Source organism: Hypanus sabinus, chromosome 9 (assembly GCF_030144855.1).
Source record: "Hypanus sabinus isolate sHypSab1 chromosome 9, sHypSab1.hap1, whole genome shotgun sequence".
NCBI lineage: Eukaryota > Metazoa > Chordata > Chondrichthyes > Myliobatiformes > Dasyatidae > Hypanus > Hypanus sabinus.
Window position 1 is genome coordinate 127,204,199 of NC_082714.1, and position 25,539 is coordinate 127,229,737.

A 25,539-nucleotide genomic window follows, 5' to 3' on the forward strand; every position below is an offset into this window, starting at 1 on the left:
GTAAGTCCATATGCCACTGCCCACTGGTACAGGATACAGCATCAAATAGCTTGTTCTTAGGAGTGACCCGGTGAAGCAAGCGAGATAGAGGGTAGGGACTTGCTGGCTGTCAGGGATGTTACTTTAGGACGGGTCCTCCATGAGTCAGCCTGAGGTCTTGCTTCCGATCAGACGATCACATCCAGGGCTGGGCTGGGAAAGGAGACATACTCCAGATGGCATGCTGTTGGCAACATTAGGCTGCTTGCCAGTTATTGGCAGATCTGTCCCCATTTTTAAAATATCTTCCGGTAAAAAAACAGACATTGTTCACAGATTTGTTGTTGGGTTTTGTTTGTAGTGGTCCCAGCATATGTTTAATGGGTGTCTTGGGCCTTCACGTCTCCCCACTAAACATGTGGTTCTCCTGAGACGCTGTTTCTTGCCGAATTCCCAAGTTCACATTTGTTTCCAGAATCACATGTTGGATCTGGTTTATCATCTTCTCTGAAAGAAGGGGAAATTTTCCTGAGCTGTGATAGTTGTAGTTTGACTCCAATCTGTACTTGGAAGCTTAATCCTTTTTGATGTTAATTAAGTATCTTAATATTTGAATTGATTGTTATAGCAGTGTTGTTACAATGAATTGAATTGACTTTATTACTTACATCCTTCACATACATGAGGAGCAAAAATCTTTACATTACGTCTACATCTGAATGTGCAGTGTGCAAATTGTATTAATAAATATTATGTTCAGTAAGATATGCAACAGATCAGTCAACATAGCTTAGATATACAATTGTGTCAGCGTGAATTAATCAGTCTGATGGCCTGGTGGAAGAAGCTGTCCCAGAGCCTGTTGGTCCTGGCTTTACTGCTGTGATAGCATTTCCAGGATGGTAGCAGCTGGAACAGTTGTGGTTGGGGTGACTCGGGTCCCCAATGATCCCTAAGGCCCTTTTTACGCATCTGTTGCTGTAAATGTTCTGAATAGTGGGAAGTCCACATCTGCTGTGGCGCTGGGCTGTCCACACCACTCTCTGCAGAGTCCTGCGATTGAGGGAGGTACAGTTCCCATACCAGGCAGTGATACAGCCAGTCGGATGCTCTCAATAATATGCCTGTAGAAATTCCTTAGGGTTTGGGGACTCATGCAGAACTTCTTCAACTGTATAAGTTGAAAGTGCTTTTTACACCACATGGCCAGTGTGTACAGGCCAAGTGAGGTCCTCGGTGATGTGTATACCGAGGAACTTAAAGCTGTTCACCCTCTTAACCCCAAATCCATTGATGTCAACAGGGGTTAGCCTGTCTCCATTCCTCCTGTAGACCACAACCAGCTCCTTTGTTTTTGTGACGTTAAGGGAGAGGTTGTCTGCTTGATACTGCTATGTCAAGGTGATGACTTCTTCTCTGTAGGCTGCCTTGTTATTAATTGAGATAAGGCCAATCAATGTAGCATCATCTGCAAATTTAATTAGCAGATTGGAGCTGTGGGTGGTGACACAGTCATAGGTATCCAGGAAGTAAAGGAATGGGTTTAGGACACAGAGGTGAGGGAGCCCACTCTTACCAGGTATTTTAATTAACAGTTACTAGAAGGTCCCCAAATTCATTCTCTAGTTACTAATATACTTTATTTATTGAGATACACTGCAGAATAGGCCCTTCTGGTACTTCAAGCTGTACCGCCCCCATTTTATCTTGGCCGAATCACGGGACAATTTACAATGACCAATTAACATTCCAAACTAGTTTATGACCTACAATTAACCTAGTTATAACCTACATGTTCTGTAATTCTTTTATGGGTGTTAAAATGAAATGTATCTAATTTGCTTATTTATTCCAGATCCTCCATTGAGATGTCAGTGGTGTTCTATCTCTTTTGAGTACACTTCTTCATATTCAGGAAATTCCTTGTTTGCTTGACAAGAGAATTTCTCTGTCACAGCTGCCAGGAGCAACTTGTGTACATGCTTCAATCTTACTTTTAATGGCCGAAGATCTCTATTTAACCCTGTTCAAAATATGTAATAATCATTAGAGAATAGCATAAAAATAATTTCCTTTAAAAGCTTGCCATCTTTCACATCTACTCCTTTTTAAAATTCCAACTTCTTACCGAGTCCCATTTTAAATTTTGAATTTCAAAGGCATTACTTAAAGGCTTAACTAGAACTCTTTATATAGAACTCCAAAAAAATATATTTCTGCATTGCTGGATGTCATCAGAGATTGTGTAATACCTTCATCAATAACCTTCTCAAATGATGATAGTAATAATAATTACTTTATTGATCCTGAGTGGGAAATTATTGTATTGTTACAGCAGCAAGATTTAAAAACACACTTAACAATAATAATATATAAAAATATTAACTAATAATATATACAATAATAATTTACCAATGTGCAATAATGTGGAATACTGTGCAACAAAAATGTACAAAGTAATAAAACAAAGACGATTGTACTTTGTTGTGTTTTCTCCTGTCGCACAGAGATGATCTGTGCATTTGGTAGGAAATATTTTCTGTAACAATCCTTGTGTAGTGTGTCAAGTGGGAACTTCCTCTTTTTAAGCATTTGCCAACAAATTCCTTTATTATTTTACCTACGGCAGCTTAAAGCCATTAGATCTGATCCGTTTGTTGGTTTGTTACTAGTGTGGTGATAATCAGTGGGTGGTTTCTTCAGGGAGGAATGCATCAAATTTTTATTGTGATGCTAATGATTGTGTTGATGTGAAATTCCACACATTCACAAAAAAATGCCATATAAACAAAACAATGTAGACAAAAGCATTTAATATGATCGTCCCTCAGAAGCTGGTGGGTAAACTGTCCTCATTGGGTCTCACTGTCTCTCTCTGTAATAGGATTTTGGACTTCTTGGTAGAAAGACAATCAGACCTTGTTGGCAGCACCATCAGTAACTCCATCACAATGAGCACCGGTGCCCATAGGGCTGTGTGCTCAGCCTGCCACTGTTGACGACTGTACTGCTAGGTCCAGTTCAAAGCAATTCATCAAGTTTGCTGATGTAGACCTCAATTGTAGGCCTCAACAATAACGCTGATGCGATAACATACAGAGAGGAGACAGACAGAGCAGCTAAAGTGAAGTGAGCACAACAACTTGAGTCTCAATCTCAGAGATTGTGGGTTTTAGGAAGGTGCAGACTGATCACAGCTCCTCTTTGGAGAAACACAAGTGTCTGGGAGTGCACATAGCAGACAATTTCACTTGGTCCCTCAGCACAACCTCTTTCGTCACAATAGTATCTCCACTTTCTGAGGAGATTGAGATGAGCGAGACTTTCCCCCCCCCCCCCCCCCCACATTCATTTAATGCCCAGTTTTTACAGGGGCATCCTTGAGCGTGTCCTGACCAGCTGCCCCGCCATCTGGTACGGGAAATGCAAAGTATCATACCACAAGACTTACAAAAGAATGTAAGGGCTGCACAGAGGATCACCAGGGTCTCTATTCCACCCGTTTGAGATACTTACCAGGAGTACTGCATATAGAGGGACCTTGGCATTGTCAATGAAACTTCCCATTGGTCCAACAACCTCATTGACTCCCTGTCATCAGGCAGGAGGTACCGTAACATTAGGACAAGAATTGTTAGGATGGGAAACAGCTTCTTCCCCCAGGCAATAAGACTACTGAACTCCCCAAACCACCCAGGTTTCACCATGTATGAAGTGCCAGTAGCGTTAAATGATTTACTTTTTAACATGTGTTGTAAAAGTTTTAAAATGTATTTATGGCAATTTCCCTTCCTGTGCGATGAGTTATAAGTACTGTGTGGTGCACCTTAGTCTGGAGGAGCATTGTTTCGTTTGTTAGCATTCGTATATACGGTTGAAATGACAATAAATTTCAACTTGATATCCTTACCAACCTGCACAGAAAGAGAATGATGCAGGTCCAAGAAAAGAGCTGTGGAAATAAAATTAAACAATGAGCGGAGATACAATTGAGAGAATGTTCTGAATGGAGGAATGTGCTCTAGCACCAAAGATGCTCCAGATAACTGCAAGAGCCCCTAGTAGTTCAGAATGATGGGAATCTACATCCCAAAGTTACCCTTTGTTATTTTTGCCTGCAGGAGGTTCTAGTCCGTCAGTTCGAGATGACATGTTCACACGGTCCCCATCCACTTATCAAGTAATTCTACCTTGCCACCTTCTAAATTCTGTTGAGAGGTAGTACTCCAGGTTCACTGCAAACATTTAGAAAGTAATCCTCTGCAAGGTGTTTCAGAATGTTACATTAATTCAAATGTTCAGCCACTGTGGGATACTTATAATTGCAGGTGACTTTTGTTGACGTGGTATGAAAATTAGAGTGCAGTTATGTGGTTTTAATGTGCATCCTCTCCATTTCTTGCATTTGCTTGCACAAGTTTAAATACTCTGATAGTAATTCATTTGCAATTTCACTTTTAACTTTAACCTCCAGAGTTCTCATTTCTTCTAACAGCCTGAAAATTGCATTACTATATTTTAATGTAGTTAAAATAACATGATTTGTCACTGTAGCACTGCATTTGAAGGTCCCATAAACAGAACAACCTTCAATTGTGTGGCTTGCAGAAAAGATCCATCAAGTTCTTGTGTGTAGTGCCACACTGTGTTAGTTTCTGTGCATGTTATTGTTTTGATTTATTATACGTTCTCATGGCATGGCAGCTGTGAATTTGGCCACCAGCCCTTGAAGGGACATTTTGCAACATAATCAGCACTCTTCCAGCTGTTTACTAAATAGATGTTGTCATGATAAATGTGAAGTAGGAGAGAGTTCTCAAGGGTAAGACAGAGCAGGACAAGCTGATGAAGAACTGTATCCAAGGAAGGCATGAACTTTATGCAAGAGGACACAGACAGCCTCTGTTGCAAGCACAAAGCCTTCTGATCATCATCAGAGACTGCAATCAGGCTTATTTGAAGAAATATTTGTCCAGCTATTATCAACATATAACATATAGCACAAGGGGTCTCAATACACTGGACCACTGCTATACTACCAGTAGGAATGTTTAACGTTCCATGTCTAGACCTCATTTTGGGAAATCTGATCACTTGGCTTTTCTTCTCCTACCTGCATACAGGCAGAAACTGAAGAGCAAGGCTTCAGAGATAAAGACAACAAAGAGGTGGTTGCTGGAGACAGACAAGCAGCCACAGGATTGCTTCGAGTCAGTGGACTGGGCCATGTTCAAGAACACATCTGTGGATCTGAATGAATACAACATGGTTGTCATGGACTTTATAAAAACAGGCATAGAAGAGTGTGTCCTCACAATATCATTCAGCATCTGCTCCAACCAGAAACCCTCAATGAACCATGATATTCACAATCTACTGAGGGCCAGGTCAATGGCATTCATGTCTGGCGACCAAGTAAATTACAAAAGGTCCAGGTACAATCTCCAGAAAACCATTACATGTGTGAAGTGGCAATTCTGGACCAACTTGAAACATTTAAGGATGTTTGACAGCTCTGGCAGGGCTTGAATGTTACTACCTCCGACAAAGCGAAACCAAGTGATGTAAGATGACAACAAAGGCTTTGCCCCCTAATGAGTTCAATGCCTTCCATGCTCACTTTGGCCATCGAAACACGGTGGTAACTTAATGAACTCTCACAGCCACCTACGACCCTGTGACTTCAGTCTCTGAAGCTGACTTGAGTGCATCTGTCATGAGGGTGAACCCACAGAAAGCATCCAGCCCATATGGGGTATCTGGCCAAGTACTCAATCAACTGGCTGGAATGTTCACCGTATCTTTAACATCTTGTTTTGGCAGACAGAGGTGCTCAGCTGCTTCAAACAGGCTTCAGTTATACCAGTACCTAAGAAGAACGTGGTAACCTGCCTCAATAACAATCATGCATTTGCACTTGCGTTCACAGTGATGAAGCACTTTGGGAGGTTGGTGTTGAAGCATATCAACTCCTGCCTGAGAAGTGAATTGGATTCACTCCAATTTGCCTACCGTCACAACAGGTCAACAGCAGATGCCAATTCAATGGCCCTTCAATCAGCCCTGGAACATCTGGAGAATGAAGATGCTTACATTAGGATGTTCTTTATTGGCTACAAGCCGGCATTCAATACTATCATTCCTGAAAAAGTAATCAATAAGCTTGAAGGTCTTAGCCTCAATCCCTCTTCGTGCACTGGATCCTTGATTTCCTCACTTACAGACCCCAGTATGTTCAGATTGGCAGCAACAGCTGCTCCACAATCTCCATCAGCCCAGGTTCACCACAGTGCTTAGCCTTATATTCTACTCACTTTATACTTATGACTGTGAGGCTAAGTGCAGGTCCAATGCCTTATTCATATTTGCTGATGACACCTCCTTGGTTGGATCAAAGATGGTGATGAATCAGCATGTTGGAGGGAAAATGAAAATCTGCCAGTATGATGCCAGAACAATAACCTCTCACCCAATGTCAGCAAGACTAAGGAGTTGATTATTGATTTCAAGAGGATGAAGTGGAGCTCCATGAGCCAATTCTTATCAGGGGATTAATTCAGCATAGTTCTGATGTGTTTCACTTATTGAACTTCATATGTTTTTCGTGTTTGGAATGGCTATATCTATCAAGTCAGCTGTTCTTGCTTGTTTATCCTATAATATATCTAGATATTTATTGCATTATGGATTCTCTTATCTGTAATAATGGGTTAGTCGTAGGACTGTCTCTGAAACTGGATCAGGCTTGCTTACTGTATATAGTATGGTGTGATGTCTTTTATGAATTTATATCTTAAAGCAAGATTTTGGTGGATGATGTTTACCACTTGATTGCACCCGTGTAAGTAATCAGATTGAGTTAAACTGCTACAGGATCACACTACAATGCAGTGTTTCCAAATGTTTTTTAGCCTGATGTCCCCCTAAAGCACTTTCATACTTGCTAACGCCATTGCTGAAGCAGCTTCATACTTGCCATTGTCACTCTTAGGCACAGTATACTTTCCAGCACCCCAATAGTGTAAAAATATATCTCACATGAGAAAAATGATACTGCTTTAAATCTTTATTTGTCTTTACACTTAGTTTGCATGGTACCTGAGTGCTCTACAGCAGCTTTGACATTAAAGTGATCCTTGAGCTTGATGGTTTTTAGCAAGAGTTGAAATATCTCGTTCAAGTTGTGACAGCAAAAGCCTTAAGTCCCCGTACATAACAATGTCCAAGCAGTTTCTGTTTCTTGTGAGTATGTGGTTCACTGCATGGAAGTCTCTACCAACAAGGTAGAATGATGGAAATGCAATGAAGAGCAGATTGGCTCTACTCCAAAGACCAGGAAACTTTGTATGACAGTGTGGCCACATACCACAAAAGCTGGGATTTTTGAAAAACATTTTTCCTTTTTCATCATTCTGAATTTTGATAATTTCTTCTTGCAAGCTCTCTTCCTGGTTTTTCACCTTGCAAAGAATCAGAATTAGGTTTATTATCACCGGCATGTGTCATGAAATTTGTTAACTTAGCAGCAGCAGTTCAATGCAATACATAATATAGGAGAAGATAAAAAGTAATTAAAAATAAATAAATGAATAAATAAATAAACTGCAGTGTACATATATTGAATAAATTAAAAATTGGGCAAAAGCAAAAATATATATTTAAAAAGTGAGGCACTGTTCACAGGTTCAATGCCCATTTAGGAATTGGGTGGCAGAGGGGAAGAAGCTGTTTCTGAATTGCTGAGTGTGTGCCTTCAGGCTTCTGTACCCCCTACCTGATGGTAACTGTGAGAAAAGGACATGCTCTCAGTGCTGGAAGTCCTAAATAATGGATGCTGCCTTTCTGAGACACCATTCCTTGAAGATGTCCTGGGTACTTTGTAGGCTAGTACTCAAGATGGAGCTGTCTAAATTTACAATTCTTTACAGCTTCTTTTGATCCTGTGCAGTAGCCCCCCCCCCCCCCCCCCACACCATACCAGACAGTGATGCGGCCTTCAGAATGCTCTCTACGGTACATCTGTAGGTGTATTTGTGGACATAAATCTCTTCAAGCTCCTAATGAAGTATAGTTGCTGTCTTGCCTTCATTATAACTGCATCGACATGTTGGGACCAGCTTAGATCCTCATAGATAGTGATGCTCAGGAACTTGAAACTGCGCACTATCTCCACTTCTGATCCCTTTATGAGGATTGGTATGTGTTCCTTCATCTTACCCTTCCTGAAGTCCACAATCAGCTCTTTTGTTTTACTAATGTTGAGTGCAAGGTTGTTGCTGCGACACCACTCCGCTAGTTGGCGTATCTCACTCCTGTCTGTCGTCTTGTCACCACCTGAGATTCTACCAGCAATTGTTGTATCATCAGCAAATTAATAGATGGTATTTGAGGTATACCTAGCCACACAGTCATGTACATGTAGAGAGTAGAGCAGTGGACTAAGTACACACCCCTGAGGTGCACCAATGTTGTTTGCCAGCAAAGAGGAGATATGATCATCAATCCACACAGATTGTGGTCTTCTAGTTAGTAAGTCAAGGATCCAATTACAGAGAGAGGTACAGAGGCCCAGGTTCTGTAACTTCTCAATCAGGATTGTGGGAATGATGGGAATGATGGGGTTAAGTTCTGAGCTATAGTGAACGAACAGCACCCTGACATATTGTCCTGCTGTCCTAAAGCCGTGTGGAGAGCCATTGAGATTGCATCTGCCTATTGTGGTGATAGGCAAATTGCAGTGGGTCCTGGTCATTGCTGAGGCAGGAGTTCAGTCTAGTCATAACCAACCTCTCAAAGCATTTCACCACTGTAGGTGTGAGTAGTACCGGGCGATAGTCATTAAGGCAGCTCACATTATTCATTACTCTTCTTAGGCACTCGTATAATTGTTGCCTTTTTGAAGCAAGTGGGAACTTCCACCCACAGTAACTGGTTACTTACCCAGTCCAGAATTACCAGTTCATTCAAATTCTTCAATTGATTCTGAAAATCCATCTTCAGTGATTACAGGTGTCAGCATTACTCTTGAAAATCACTGTCTGTGAAAGAGAATGCCATACTTTTCATGTAGGTAAACTGTGAGAACATTCTTCTCCCAATATTTTACTTACATATTTACACTGCACTGCATTTTTGCCTGGATTAAATTGAAATTTTCACCCTACATTTTCATATTTAGAATGCTCATTTTGTCATACAGATCGGCTAGGTATGCCACATCTTCATGTAGATAATCCACTTGCTTCAAAAAGGCAACAATTATACCAGTGCCAAAGAAGAATAATGAGGGCTGCCTTAATGACTATCGCCCAGTAGCACTCACATTGACAGTGATGAAATGCTTTGAGAGGTTGGTTATGACTAGACTGAACTCCTGCCTCAGCAAGGACCTGGACACATTGCAATTTGCCTTTCACCACAATAGGTCAACGGTAGACGCAATCTTAATGGCTCTCCACACGGCTTTAGACCACCTAGACAACACAAACACCTATGTCAGGATGCTGTTCATTGACTATAGCTTGGCATTTAATACCATAATTCCCTCAATCCTGATTAATATGTTGCTGAACCTGGGCCTCTCTACCTCACTCTGCAATAGGATCCTCGACTTCCTAACCGGAAGACCATAGTCTGTGCGCATTGGTGATAACATATCTTCCTCGCTGACAATCAATACTGGTGCACCTTGGGTGTCTGCTTAGCCCACGGCTCTACTCTCTGTATACAAGTGACTGTGTGGGTAGGCATAGCTCAAGTACCATATGCAAACTTGCTGACAATACAACCATTGTTGGGAGAATCTCAGGTGGTGATGAGAGGGCGTACAGGACACCAACTAGTGGATTGGTGCCTCAGCAACAATCTGGCACTCAACGTGAGTAAGACGAAAGAGCTGATTGTGAACTTCAGGAAGGGGAGGATGAAGGAACACATACCAATCCTCATAGAGGGATCAGAAGTGGAGAGAGTGAGCAGCTTCAAATTCCTGGGTGTCAAGGTCTCTGAGGATCTAACCTGGTCCCGACATATCGATGTAGTTATAAAGAAGGCAAGACAGCGGCTATACTTTATTAGGAGTTTGAAGAGCTTTGGCATGTCAACAAATATACTCAAAATCGCCTATAGTTATACCATGGACAACATTCTGACAGGCTGCATCACTGCCTGGTATGGGGGGCTACTGCACCGGACTGAGAGAAGCTGCAGAAGTTTGTAAATTTAGTCAGCTCCATCTTGGGCACTAGCCTACAAAGTATCCAGGATATCTTTAGGGAGTGGTATCTCATAAATGCAGCATCCATTATTAAGGACATCCAGCACCCAGGGCATGCCCTTTTCTCACTGTTACCATCAGACAGGAGGTACAGAAGCCTGAAGGCATATACTCAACGATTCAGGAACAGATTCCTCCTCTCTGCCATTCATTCCTAAATGGACATTGAAGCTTTGGACACTTTTTTAATATACAGTATTTTTTGCACATTTTTAAAAATCTATTCAATATATGTGATTGATTTACTTGTTTATTTATTATGTTCTGTTTTATTTATTACTATTTATTTCTCTCTCTGCTAGATTATGTATTGCATTGAACTGCCGCTGCTAAGTTAACAAATTTCACGTCACATGCCGGTGATAATAAACCTGATTCTGATTCTGAGAAGTTCAGTCTTGTTTCCCAAGCTCTTATCGACTTTGAGCAAAAAATTCAACCACAGTGTCAAAAAGATCAAAGAAATGTTTTAAGCAACTGCCTTTTGACAGCCAGTGCACTTCAGTGTGAAGAAGCAAGTGTTCAAAACTCTTCGTGGCGAATTTTTTTATTTAATGCATAAACTTTAATTTTGTTGATAGCAGATATTACAAGAGACATCCTTGAAAAATGTGAGAGTTTTGGCTATGAGATGTTGATGATAAATTACACAATGGATTTCAAGCGGGCTTGGATTTTTTTTCCCTGAATGCCACAAAACCAGCATGGCAACCTGTCATATATCGTGCTCCATCTGTTGCACAAGAAATCATGTTCCTAATCAGAATACATTCATCCTCAATATACATTTTGAGCTAATCATAGATTGATTCTTACTGATATTTGTTTTTAATATTTTACAAAAGAGAATCTCTTCATATTCATTTCCAGTTTTGATAAGTTGTACAATGCCATTACCAATGCCTCATTGTCTCACACAATTAGCTCATCCAGTAGTATCCCAGTTCTGTTATTAGGTGCACCACTTTCCTTGATAGTGGAGATTGAGTGACATCCTTAATGCAGCAAATTTTGAGAAATAGCAGGGATTATCAGCAGTAGAACAAAATTGTGTGTGAGTGAGGAAGCTGAGACTAACTATGGCCTTGCCTCCACGGACAAACCAATCAAGGTTCATGGGTGAGGCTACACGTGAGCTTGTGACAGACCATAGACCTTATCCGAATCAGAATCGTTATTACTGAATTATGCTACATGAAATTCGCTTTGTGGCAGCAGTACTGTGCAAAGATGTAAAATTGCTATAAATTACAAAAATAAATATTGCAAAATAAAACAAAATAATGAGGCAGTGTTCATATATACATGGACTGTTCAGAAATGTAATGGCAGCAGCAAAGTAGTTTCTGAATTGTTGAATGTGGATCTTTGCATTCCAGTATCTCCTTCCTGATGATAATAATGACAAAAGGGCATGTCCCAGAGGGCAAGGATCCTGAATGATTGATGCTCTCTTCCTGACATACCACCTCTTAAAGGTGTTGTCAAGGGTGAAGAGTGTTGTGCCCCTAATAGAGTTGGCAGGGTCTATGAGCCTTTACCTTCTGTGCATTGGAGGTTCCATCCAAGGATGAGATGTAACCAATCAGAACGTTTTCCACAGAACATCTATATAAATTTTCAAGAGTATTTGGTGACATACCAGATCTTCTGAAATTCCTAACAAAGTAGCACTGCCAGTAGGGCCCAGGATAGATCCTCTGATAGATCCCAGGATAGATCCTCTGAGATGCTGATGCCCAGGAATTTGAAGCTGCTCACCTTTTCCATTGCTGATCCCTCAATAAGGACTAACATGTGACCATCTCACTTCCAATTCCTGAAATCCACATCAATCTTTGGTCTTGCTGACGTTGAGTGCAAGGTTGTATTTGTCATACAACTCAACTAGATCTCATTCCCGTACCCCTTCTCTACATCATCTGAAATTCTGCCAACAATAGGTGTGTTATCTATGAAAGCATAATTGGCAATTGCGCTACACACACAGTCTGAATGTAGAGAGGCTAGAACAGTGAGCTGAGCAGGCATCCTTGAGGTGCAATTGTGCAGATTGTCCGTGAGGAGGAAATGTTATTACCAATCCTCACTGACTGTTGTCTCCCGATGAGGCAGCCAAGGCTCAAGGCCAGTGCAGGGTTATCCTTTAAGTAGCATTGTTTAGTGAGAAATTGTTTAGTTTAGTAAAAACTGTTTATACAAGCCAGTGGTGTGGAATATCCTGAGGATGATATTTTAGGTGTTGTTTGACAGTTGACATAACCTGGATGAGTTCTGTGCCAGATAAGAGTGCTGGGGGGAATGAAAACTCTGCCAAAATGTTGTGGGGCATTTCCTGACTGATACTGAGAAACCTAGAAATGTTTGCAATATTGATCTACTCTGGCGTATTGCCTATTTTCCGCTGAGTTGCAGTACTCTATGCCTAAAGTGTGAGAAGGAACGTTAGATAAATATGTTCACCTTTAATAATGCTTTTAACCTTTCTTTGCAATTACATGCTAACTGGAAGTTTTTGTTTCCAGTTTGTTGCATTCCTATTTTAATTTGACCTTTCCATTCATTCTGGAGACCAGTTATTTCCTTCATATTTATTTTTCAAACTTTGTAAAAAGATCAATTAATTTCAGTAATGCTTTTTAATCCTGAATGTGACTGATGTTCTCCCTTTATCGTTGGTCTTGTTATGATCAACTATTATTTGTCCTGGTGTTAACTGGTACTTAGATGCTTAGCACCACAAGTAACTGCTCACAACCAAAATGCTGAGGTGCTACATGAAGGACATTCTTCCTAGATGGAAAAAAAAAGAGAAAACGGGATGTATATCTGATATCATTTTTGCCATTGTTTCTATTCTATGGAAACTATTACTCGGTCTCAGTTTGTTTTTATTTTTTAGAATGTGGATATCCCTGTATCTGCTGGCAGCTCATTCCCTAATTGCCCCTAAACAGAAAAGATAGCCAAGAGGTTAGCTGATTAGTGGTTTTGAGTCATCGTTACTCCAGACTGGATAAGACAGACAGATTTTCTTCCCTTGAGGGATTCAATAAATTGGAAGTTTATGTTGCAACAATCCAATAGTTTCACCATGGATTGTTACTGAAGCATGCATTTTAGTCCAAACTTAGGGTCCCTCCGAAGTATGATTTTGAGTACCCTATAAACAGTGATTTCTGCTAAATTCAGTTGCTTCAAATTGCAATCATAGTTAAAAAGTAAATTCAAAAGTACATTTATTATCAAAGTATGTATGATATATACAACCTTGAGATTTGTCTCCTTACTGGCAGACATAAAAGAAACATAGAAAATAGGTGCAGAAGTAGGCCATTCGGCCCTTCGAGCCTGCACTGCCATTCAGTATGATCATGGCTGATCATCCAACTCAGAACCCTGTACCTGCTTTCTCTCCATACCCCCTGATCCCTTTAGCCACAAGGGCCATATCTAACTTCCTCTTAAATATAGCCAATGAACCGGCCTCAACAGTTTCCTGTGGCAGAGAATTCCACAGATTTACCACTCTCTGTGTGAAGAATTTTTTACTCATCTCGGTCATCAGGTCTCGTTGCATCTCCCCTTTCCCTAATCGGCCACCGTTCAGATAATAATCTGTTTCCCTGTTCTTGCAACCAAAGTGGATAACCTCACATTTATCCACATTAAATTGCATCTGCCATGAATTTGCCCTAACCTATCCAAGTTACCCTGCATCCTATTAGCATCCTCCTCACAGCTAACACCGCTGCCCAGCTTCGTGTCATCCTCAAACTTGGAGATGCTGCATTTAATTCCGTCGTCTAAATCATTAATATATATTGTAAACAACTGGGGTCCCAGCACTGAGCCTTGCGGTTTCCCACTAGTCACTGCCTGCCATTCTGAAAAGGTCCCGTTTACTCCCACTCTTTGCTTCCTGTCTGCCAACCAATTCTCTATCCACATCGATACCATACCCCCAATAACGTGTGCTTTAAGTTTGCACACTAATCTCCTGTGTGGGACCTTGTCAAAAGCCTTTTGAAAATCTAAATATACCACATCTACTGGCTCTCCCCTATCCACTCTACTAGTTACATCTTCAAAAAATTCTATAAGATTCGTCAGACATGATTTTCCTTTCACAAATCCATGCTGACTTTGTCTGATGATTTCACCTCTTTCCAAATGTGCTGGTATCACATCTTTGATATTCGACTCTAGCATTTTCCCCACCACCGATGTCAGACTAACCGGTCTATAATTCCCCGGTTTCTCTCTCTCTCCTTTTTTAAAAAGTGGGGTTATATTAGCCACCCTCCAATCCTCAGGAACTAATCCAGAATCTAAGGAGTTTTGAAAAATGATCACTAATGCATCCACTATTTCTTGGGCTACTTCCTTAAGCACTCTGGGATGCAGACCATCTGGCCCTGGGGATTTATCTGCCTTTAATCCCTTCAATTTACCTAACACCACTTCCCTACTAACATGTATTTCCCTCAGTTCCTCCATCTCACTAGACCCTCGGTCCCTTATTATTTCCGGAAGATTATTTATGTCCTCCTTAGTGAAGACGGAACCAAAGTAGTTATTCAATTGGTCTGCCATGTCTTTGTTCCCTATGATCAATTCACCTGTTTCTGACTGTAAAGGACCTACATTTGCCTTGACCAATCTTTTTCTTTTCACGTATCTATAAAAGCTTTTATGGTCAGTTTTTATGTTCCCTGCCAGCTTTCTCTCATAATCTTTTTTTCCTTTCCTAATTAAGCCCTTTGTCCTCCTCTGCTGGTCTCTGAATTTCTCCCAGTCCTCAGGTGTGTGGCTTTTTTTTTGCTAATTTATATGTTTCTTCTTTGGACTTTATACTATCCCTAATTTCCCTTATCAGCCACAGGTGCACTACCTTCCCTGGTTTATTCTTTTGCCAAACTGGGATGAACAATTGTTGTAGTTCATCCATGCGATCTTTAAATGCTTGCCGTTGCATATCCACCGTCAACCCTTTAAGTATCATTTGCCAGTCTATCTTAGCTAATTCACATCTCATACCTTCAAAGTTACCCTTCTTTAAGTTCAGAACCTTTGTTTCTGAATTAGCTATGTCAGTCTCCATCTTAATGAAGAATTCCACCATATTATGGTCACTCTTTCCCAAGGGGCCTCGCACGACAAGGTTGCTAACTAACCCTTCCTCATTGCTCAATACCCAATCTAGAATGGCCTGCTCTCCAGTTGGTTCCTCAACATGTTGGTTCAGAAAACCATCCCGCATACATTCCAAGAAATTCTCTTCCTCAGCACCTTTACCAACTTGGTTCATCCAATCGATATGTAGATTGAAGTCACCCATTATAACTACTGTTCCTTTATTGCACGCATTTCTAATTTCCTGTTTAATGCCACCCCCAACCTCACTACTACTGTTAGGTGCCCTGTACACAACTCCCACCAGCGTTTTCTGCCCCTTAGTGTTATGCAGCTCTACCCATATCGATTCCACATCTTCCAGGCTAATGTCCTTCCTTTCTATTGCGTTAATCTCCTCTCTAACCAGCAATGCTACCCCACCTCCTTTTCTTTCCTGTCTATCCCTTCTGAATATTGAATATCCCTGGATGTTGAGCTCCCATCCTTGGTCACCCTGGAGCCATGTCTCTGTGATCCCAACTATATAATATTCATTAATAACTAATTAATAATTATTAATCAATAATTAATAACTTGTTACGAATACTCCTTGCATTGACACACGATAGAAACCCAATAGAAACCATTTTAAAATACTGTCAAATACTCAATGTACAGAAGAAAAAATAAATTGTGCAAATAACATTTAGAACTGAAATACATGAAGCCAGTTAGTTACAAGCCATAGCCTCAGTTCAGTGCAGAGACAAATATACCTTACAGAGCAGCGAGCTGAACATCCCCTCCAGCCACAATACCCTGACCTTTTCAATCTGGCCCACATTTAAATCAGCCAAACAACAGATCGATCCTGTTATGTTTTGTAACTTTGCTGGTAGAAGTGAGTCTACCTTTGTTCTTTACCTTAAGTGAGGCACGCACGTATCGTGGTAGTGTGATGACATATGCAATTCACGTATTTAAAGATAACCCATAATGAATTACTTAAACAAAGAAGAACACAAATCTATATATATATATATATATATACACACACACACACACACACTCAAATATTACTGAAATATTGAATACACAATACTCTTCCCTGCTTAGCTACAAACTCCAACTCAATATAGGATGCATCTCAACTATATAACTATCTACACAGTTTACTATATAATATATCCACTATACAGACATTCACAGTATATTCAATGCTTCATTTGTTCCATTCAGGCCTAAAGATTTAATCGCTGCGGGAGCTTTCTTACTCTTGCAGGATTATGTCTTTCTGACAGGGGGGGGGGGGGGGGGGTTCCTTTGCTTGGCAGGTGAGACTTGTGACTGTGAAAAATTCTCAGGTTCTGGGGCTTCCTATCATTAATATCATTTCCACAGGTACAATCTTTTCTCTAGTAACAGTTCTTACTTGGATATCTGCAGACTTCAGTTTAGTATCTTTGAAGTACCATTCCAACTCATTTTGCAGAGTGACTGAAACATCTGAGTCAGTGTCCAATTTCACTTTAATTAATTTGCTGCTCACGTCTGGTGTAAGCCATGTTGCTTTTCTGTTGTGAGTTTTCACATAGTAAATCTCAAGGCTACATAGTCCTATGAAACTCTCATGATCAGATTTTTCATCAAAAGCATGCAGATTCATGCTCTTTCTGAATCTGCAACTTGAGTTTTTATCCTTTTCTCTTCCCTATGCAGTTCATTTATTTTAGTCAGCCTGACATGATTATTACCAAGCCTGTTCTGCCTTTTTAAAACTCGGTCATGTCTTCCCTCACAAAGAACATGGGTTATGCTGCTTTTTTAAAACTTGACCATCACATTGCACTTCAATAAGTCAGTAGCTATCTCAGGCTATACTTTAAAATACCTCATTGCCACTTTTGGGTTTTGTAGGTTCAAAACATTAAACTAATTCAAAGGTAAACAAGAGAGCCAAGAGATGTGAGTCTAACTTTTCTCTTCACGTGTATCACATTGTAGCATGATGATGTATGCAATTCACGTATTTATACATATAATTTGTAATGAATTATTTTGACAAACAAGAATGTTTAATCAATGAATATATATACAAGATTACTCAAATATTACTGAAATATTAAATACACAACAGATCCCTGCTGTCAGACTCAGGCACTGCTGCTTCAATCTGCTTTCAGACCTGAGACCTGCCTTGATTTGACCCATACCTGACTATTGCACTTAAATTGGTTAAACCTCTGCTTGTTCCTTGCCCTCTGACCTGGGTCCTGCTACCTCAACTCTGACCAATCATCCCAGCCCCAGTTCATCACTATGGATGTTCCCCAGGGCAGTATCTGAAGCATGCTAAGCTGCTTCAACAGTTACCTTCCTTCTATCACGTAACAATGTTTGATTATTTTGCAATAATTGATTCCTTTTGCAAATGAAGCGCGACAGCATGGTAACATAGTGGCTAGAGTAACGTTTTATAGTGGCAGCAATTAGGGTTCAATTCATGCCTCTGTTGGTAAGGAGTTTGTACATTCTCCCTATGACTGTGTGGGCTTCCTCTATGTGCTCCAGTTTCCTCCCACATTCCGAAGGATGTATGGAGCAGTAAGGGTTACTGAGATGTGAGCGTGCTATGTTGGGAGTATGGCGACACTTGCGGGCTGCCTCCAGCATATACTTGGACAATGTTGGACATTGGCACAAACGATATACTTCATTGGATGTTCCGATGTACATGTGACAAATAAAGCTAATCTTTATTATCTTTCGCTTTATGTTTACATGCAGCAAGACTGATACAGCAAGTGGGCATATGCAGCTAAGTGTAGTATTTATGTCACAATGGAAAAATGTCCATCTCCAAACGGACAAGGACTGATTATTGTCTCTTGACATTCAATGGACTTGTCAGTGTTGAATCACCCAATTTTAACATTCTGTGATTCATCATTGACCAGACACTTAACTGAAATAGCCTGAAAGATGTCATAACTGTAAGGACAGATCAAAGACTGGGTATCCTATGAGTGACTCACCTTTTGGCACCATGTAGTCTTTATGTCATCTACAAAGCACAGATCAAAAACAAGATGGAAGACTCTGAATTTACTTGGATGAATGCAATGTTAATAACTCTGTGAGTTCAAAACCATGTCGAACATAGCAGCCTGTTTGATTGGAATCACATTTGCCATCCTACACATACATTAGCTCAGGGATCAAGTGCAGTGGCAGCAATGTGTGTGAACATGCCGTGCCTTTCTCAGTAGGGATAGTCTGCGCACACCATCTGAATGTATGACTTCCCCCACCAAGGACTACAAGGGGCTTCAAATGCATGGGTGAACCATCGTGTGTGTGTATGTGTGTGTGCCATTCAAGCCATACATCCCGACTTGAAAATAAATTGCTCTCTTTCGTCGCCACTGGTTTTAAATCCTTAAACACTACCACCAGCAGCACTGTAGGAATAGCTTCACAAGTAGGATTTGTAGTTCTTGACCACTCCTTGAGGACAGTTAAAGATAGGTAATAAATGTTGGCCTTGCAGGCATGGTCACATTGCAAGAAATGTCTTCTGCAAAGTTTGTTTCACGTTACTGCCTTAACTGGGTCCAAAAGTGGCACTGTATTTCTTAAAACAATGTCAAGTGGCCTTATCTTTACTTCATTTCGATAAGATTCTCTGTCAAATATATTTACTAGATTCCTTCACACACGGCTGTTCTCTAATTTACATCTATATTAATCCTAAATAGAGACTCCTCAGGGTATCACACTTGGGTTAATAAAGTGGACAGATGACATTTACACAGGATTAATGTAACACTCCCCCCTGAGCAATGGTAGTGTAACAATATTTATAATGTCTGTATTGTGCTTTATTTGTGAATTGTTTCTTTTCAACTGACTGGAAGTCTTGTAATTTTTTATCTGATGATCACATTGTTCATGTGGGTCTTGTCTAATCAAAAGATCTAACCTTTTTAACTTCTTCAGTGTTCATTTGTAGGCATCTAGCTGGAGGCTGGACAATTTTCTATTCCTGCCTTTTGATTATTGCATTTCTAAACATGGCTTGTTCTTCCCATGAGTCCTGCTTTTGGAACTGTGCCCAAACCGTCTTTCTTTCCTATTTGTCTGAGCCAGACACATGCTCTCTCTTTGTCTAGATTACTAAAATGGTAAATTGAGATTGTTGTCTGGTTATATGATTATCTTAGTGTCTCTAGTGAGGTGTTATCTTTGAGTGATTTGTGGGAATATCATAATCCACATAAATATTACCTTTTTAGTGGAGTGCAGAATCAGAGAGAATAATAGTTTCAATTCATTTGAACTCATTGGAATATGCACATTAAACCAGTGAAGAAGAAATTTTGGACATATCGGGAAATTCTTCATGCAGGAAATGGAATAAACTTGTTGGTAAAGATTTTTACAACTTTGTGTTTTCAAGATGCTTGATGGCTTAGTGGGTCAATGCAACAATTGAGTGACCAGGAAGGTTGCAGGTCCAGTCCCTAGTTAGTTGCCTTACTGAGCTGAAGCAATGTTATAAACATTACAGGAACACTTATCCTTGGAGCTCCTGTTCAGCTGAGAGGTAAGTTGGCGAAGGTTGCTGTTCTTTAGTTAAATAAACAGGCAAGTGTGCAGACACCTCTGGGACAAAAGCAGGATCAAGTCTGGTTGTGATAATCAGGTCTTTTATGACAATATTATGTAATTCACTTCTGAAGAATAGCATTCAGCTGAAAATCAGAGGGCTGCAATTGCTCAAGGGTGAGTAATCATTGACAAGTGAAAGTAAGGTAAGACTTGCATCTTAAAAGATGTGCATGCAGTACTGAGAAAAGTAGGATTAAGCCAAGCCATTCACTAGCTCTGAAACAAAAGCAAATTGTGTCTATATAATTTTAAATAAATGTAATGTGTGTGTGTATATGAGGGAGAGAGAAAAAGGAAATCAATCTTCTTGATTGTTGCTGCAGATACTTCTTACTGAAGTACTTTCTGTCATTCCAGAGCCTGCATTTTGACAATACATGTGTAACTTTGTGAAATTGATTGATCTCTTGACAAGGATTTCAGCAAAGAATCGGTCCTCCACCTTTGAATTTTTCATTGGTTCAAAGTGGTGCAATCTATATACTATAAATTAATAAACCTGTTTACTGTAGAATGTTTGAATCAAGGTTCTATCAATATGTATATTGTAGGAATGGCTCTGAATATTTATCCTGCGATGTCCTGAAGATGGGTCTCAACTTGAAATGCTGACAGTTTACTCTTTTCCATAGCTGCTACCTAGAGCTCCTCCAGTATTGTGTGTGTGTTGCAAATGATCAGAGGTCCTGTCGAGTGCTTTTCTTTAATCCTCAGTTGGTCGGGAAGCATCTGGTGTGTGAGAAAATGTTCCAGGTTGGTGTAAACTAGAAAGGGTGATTCTAATTAATTATTCACTCAGTACTCAATTCTGAGAAAAGAAAGTAGTTCCAATGCAGTCATCAATGTATGGGATTAAAAGTAAGACTGACACTAGATTTTTCATACCAATGCCTCGAAAAGACAGTGATCAGTTCGATTGAGGCGGATTTGCACAGTGACAGGAAGTGGGTGAAGCTGTAGAAAACATCGTTCAATGTGGGAACAAGCTCAGCCAAGCAAAGGAAGATGGTGGTGGAATGGAGACATTGGGCCTGGGTTTGGGTCAGTGCAGTGCACACATGGCAAGGGCAGCAAACTCCTGATGTCCTGGTCTTGGATGGAGGGGTAGGGAGATAAATGTTCTGGATAAAAATAAGCCAGGAAATCAGGAAACTGGAAACAGTCAAGGTGGCTGATTGGTGTCACTGATGTAATTGGAAAGAGACAATAACAAAGTCAAGTTCAGAATAAGTCCAAATACAGGGGAAAGGGTCAACAATGTTCTGTGTGAAGATTCCCAATCAAAGAAAATGCAGATATGGATAAAGTTAAGTTAAACATCATGTGGGGTTAGAAATGATTGTGGTAAGATTGAGAGAGCATGAAGACTGATAATTTGAGAAGAAGAAAAGGAGATTCAGAGGGGATAATGAGGGCAGTGGTTGGACGAGCGAATAGATGAGGTGAAAAGGAAGGAGGTCAGGAGGAGTACTACAACTCAAGAATTGCTGAAGTTAACTTTATCTCATGTTTTCCACCATGGTATAACAGAACAAAGGAGATACCTTGTGCACTAAATATATGTGAAAGGATATTTTCTGCAAAAACAACAGTAATCTTTTCAAATCACTTAGAATTCTTCCTGTGTACATTTTTTGAACTACTTGATAATTCAAGGGGAAAAGTAACTGTTGACCACACTACTTGCAGGAATCATCTGTTTTACTGCTTGAAAGATGTACAGTAGAAAGTGGTATCTTCTGCTCCTGGTTGAAAACCACCATAAATTTGCATTTCCTATTATTTGAATTGAATTGACTTTATTATTTACATCCTTCACATACGTGAGGAGTAAAAATTTTTACATTGCCTCTCCATCTAAATGTGCAATGTGCAATTTATAGTAATTTGTAATAAATAGTGTGTACAACAGGACAGTCAATACAGCCTAGAAATACAATTGTATCTGCGTCAACTAATCTGTCTGATGGCCTGGTGGGAGAAGCTATCCCAGAGCCTGTTTGTCCTGGCTTTTATGCTGCAGATGAGAAATGAAGTAAAATAATTTTGTGTAGGGAACTTCATTGTGAAGTTAATGAATTATTTTGCCATAGAAATGGATCATATTATAAGACCTTAAAATAGTACAATAAAACTCAATCCTAGAAATGAGTGACTTTCACTGCAGATGAATAAATTGTGATGCAAAAATTAGATGAGATAAGTTATTAAACCTTTTTTGCCCACTTCACAACAACACTGGACCCAAATAAGGAACTCTAAACTTGTTTTACGATCTCAAGAGGATGATATTCTGAGGAGTAGATAGTATTTTGTCTGGCTTAATGTTATCCTATGTAGCCGGGGTTAAAAAGAACAGTGAATGCTGCTCCAAAATCCAAGAGCCTGACACCAACAATCCGACCGCACCCTCCTCCAGTTCCAAGAACCCTCAATGTAGAAAGCAGAAGACTGACAGACTGATCGAAGAATGCACTACGATTATTCTAAAGTAATTTAATATGATTAGCAGTGATCCATGGACTTTTGGATGAACACCACATCAAGGGCTGCTCTTGTTATCTCTTCGTCTCCTAGCCCGAAGGGTCCTGGGTGGTTAATGCTGGCTCGCGCAATGCCTTTAGAAATGCTTCATTCATCGCATAAGGAGGACCCCAAAGGCAGGAGAAACAAGAGGGACAGACATCTGCTGCATGTGTTTCCCCAGTATGTGGTACATGCAAAAATAAAATGAGTGTTTTTCTCTAATAGTTGATGGATTTCATTTAGTCTCAATTATACTTAAGCTATAATTATACTTAATTATCTTATCAAGCTTTGAACTTCACATAAGACTTCAACAGTTTTTGAGAATTCTTAGTGGGAAAAGTATGAAATTTGGTGGAATCAAATGAGCAAAACTCATGCAGCCAGGAACTGATGGTGTGCTGCAGACATTGTATTTTCAACCCCATTGCAGATTTATCATGAGGGGCTGCCGAGATGAGTACATTTTCTGGGGACTGATGAACTTGCTGTTTCAGATGTATTTTTTAATAGTTTCCAGTGTTTGCGAGCTTTATGGAATCCCTCATATGAGATATTGCTCACAAAATGTACGTGAACCCCACCAATTTTCCGAACTCATAAACAGTTTGCAAATGGAAGCCGTTGGTGTAGTAGCCGCTTCTTTGTCAGCGCAGTATAGAAATGCTGAAGCTGTAAGGATCAGAATCAATTTTAGGTCATTCTTGAGGAGCAGTTATGCGCTCATCATTGCTGCCACATAGGAAATGAGAAATTTTGGAGCATGAGAGTGCTAAGTGAATTGGGCAATTATCTGTGTCTAACAGTGTCATGCCAGGCTTTTGAATCATTGTACGCTTAACAGTCTTTTAAGCTACATGAGTTTTTCTCAGAATGTGCGTCATTCTGATTTTTGATCACTTTTTTGAAAAAATGAAATTAGACTACAGGTATCTAGCTCTGGTGTAAAGAATCTGTTTAATCAAATATGAAGGAAACATTTGCAAAGTTGTTTCCAATTTTCAAACTGTTCTTGTGGCTTTAATGAAACATCATCCCCTATCTAATACTAGAAATGCATACTAGTCTTCTGGGAGAACTTGTTGGTCCACAATTTAGCTTGGCAACAGGATATGCTCATTACTTCTCAGTCCTTTGTAGAAGTAGTTTCTCAGAAACTTACTGCAGTTTTAAAATTTTCTAAAATTTTATTGAGACACAACGTGGCCTTCGAGCCACACCAACTAGCAATACCGCAATTTAATCCTAGCCTAATCATGGGGCAATTTACAGTGACCAATTAACCTGCCAACTGGTAAAGCTTTGGACTGTGGGAGGAAAACGGAACACTTGGAGGACAAAACATACAAACTCCTTATCTAAGGGAGTCCCTTCAACTTCTGAAATTGGGACAAAGTAGAATAATTCCACATAATAATAAAAAAAATGTGAGTGCCTCAATAGGTCAGCCAGCATCTGTAAAGAATGAAAAGTCAGGCGAGAAAGTAAATGTGTTTTAAGTTGCAGAGATGGGAGGGTTGAAGAAAGCAACGAAAATGCCTGTGATAGGGTGACCATTGCCACCTAAGTAACAGTAACTATAATGTTGGCATCTAAAGATCAATTCCAGAAGGAAAATGAAACAACTTGATAAAGAAAGGTACAGCAAAATCAGTGGAAAGCAAAAAGGTGTGGTGCCTTGATATAATTAAATTCAGTATTAAGTTCCAAGCTCTGTAGTGTGACCAGCTGGATGATTAGGTAAAGCTCTCAAGTTATGTTGGGCATTATTGGAGCAATGTTAGCAGCCAGAGATAGAGATCAGAAAGATTGAGCATTAAAGTGAAAGGCAAATGGAAGCTCAAGGCTGCCAATGTGGTCAGAATAAACATGTTGTATGATACTGTTTGCTGAAATCAAAGAATAGTTCATCATCTCCTGGTTTATTATGTTCTTGCCATCAGACTTTCCATCAAAGTCATAATTAAAATAATTGTTACCTTGATAACTTTGGCCCATGTTTAAACAAATAATCTGTTTTCTCCACTTGCATCACCACCCACTCTGCACTCTATTCACACAAACTAAAACATGTTTTGTTTCTCACTTTTCCTGTTCTAATAAAGCGTCCTTGACCTGAGGTATTACTTCCCTTTCCCTCTCTTTCTCAATTCAAAACTCTAAGATCAAAGTACATTTATTGTCAAAGAATTTGTATGTCATCATATACAAACCTAAAATTAATTTCTGGTGGGCATACACAGTAAATCCAAGAAACACAACAGAATGAATGAAAGTCCGCACCCAACAGGGACAGACAACCAACGTGCAAAAGGCAACAAACTGCAAATACAATATTATAAAAAGTAAATAAATAAGCAATAGATACTGAGATCATGAACTGAAGAGCCCTTGAAAGTGAGTCCATAGGTTGCGGGAACAGTTCAATGATGGGATGACTGAAGTTGAATGAAGTTTTCCCCTCTTTTGCAAGAGCTTGATGTTTAAGGGGTAATAACTATTACTGATCTTGTCTACCACATTTTCTGTTTTGATTTCAGATTTCTGGCATTGACAGTTTGTACTTTGCTCAAAATGATTCCAGAGATGGGATAGATACGTGTCTTAATGTTTATAATCTTCATAGACATAAATATAAACCTATTTCCTGATGTCAAGCAATTTAAGATCTTTTAAATTAAAATTTCAAATATTGGCATTGGATTTCACATCACTCAGTATGTTGAGGCCTTCCAGGAGTACTGCTGAAGTAAAATGTGCTGTGATTATTTTTGGGATAATTTCCTTGCTTGGTATCCTATTTCTGCATGCCATAATCTTGGGATTTTTATTGGCTTCAGGTGTTGGATTCAGATTGTCAAATCAAGTTTGCAATTGTTTTCTTGATGTATTGATTGAAAGGCTTCTCTTTGTTGTGTTGTTCTATTTGTACAAGTTGAGCAGCATCACCAAAGTTAAAGCGATGGGAT

General features: G+C 39.8%; 1 protein-coding gene across 7 annotated transcripts in view; it reads left to right on the forward strand.

Moving 5' to 3' along the window:
- Positions 1-25,539, forward strand: part of LOC132399784 (cadherin-4-like) — a 689,576-nt gene that overhangs the window by 336,752 nt on the left and 327,285 nt on the right. The window lies entirely within an intron of this gene.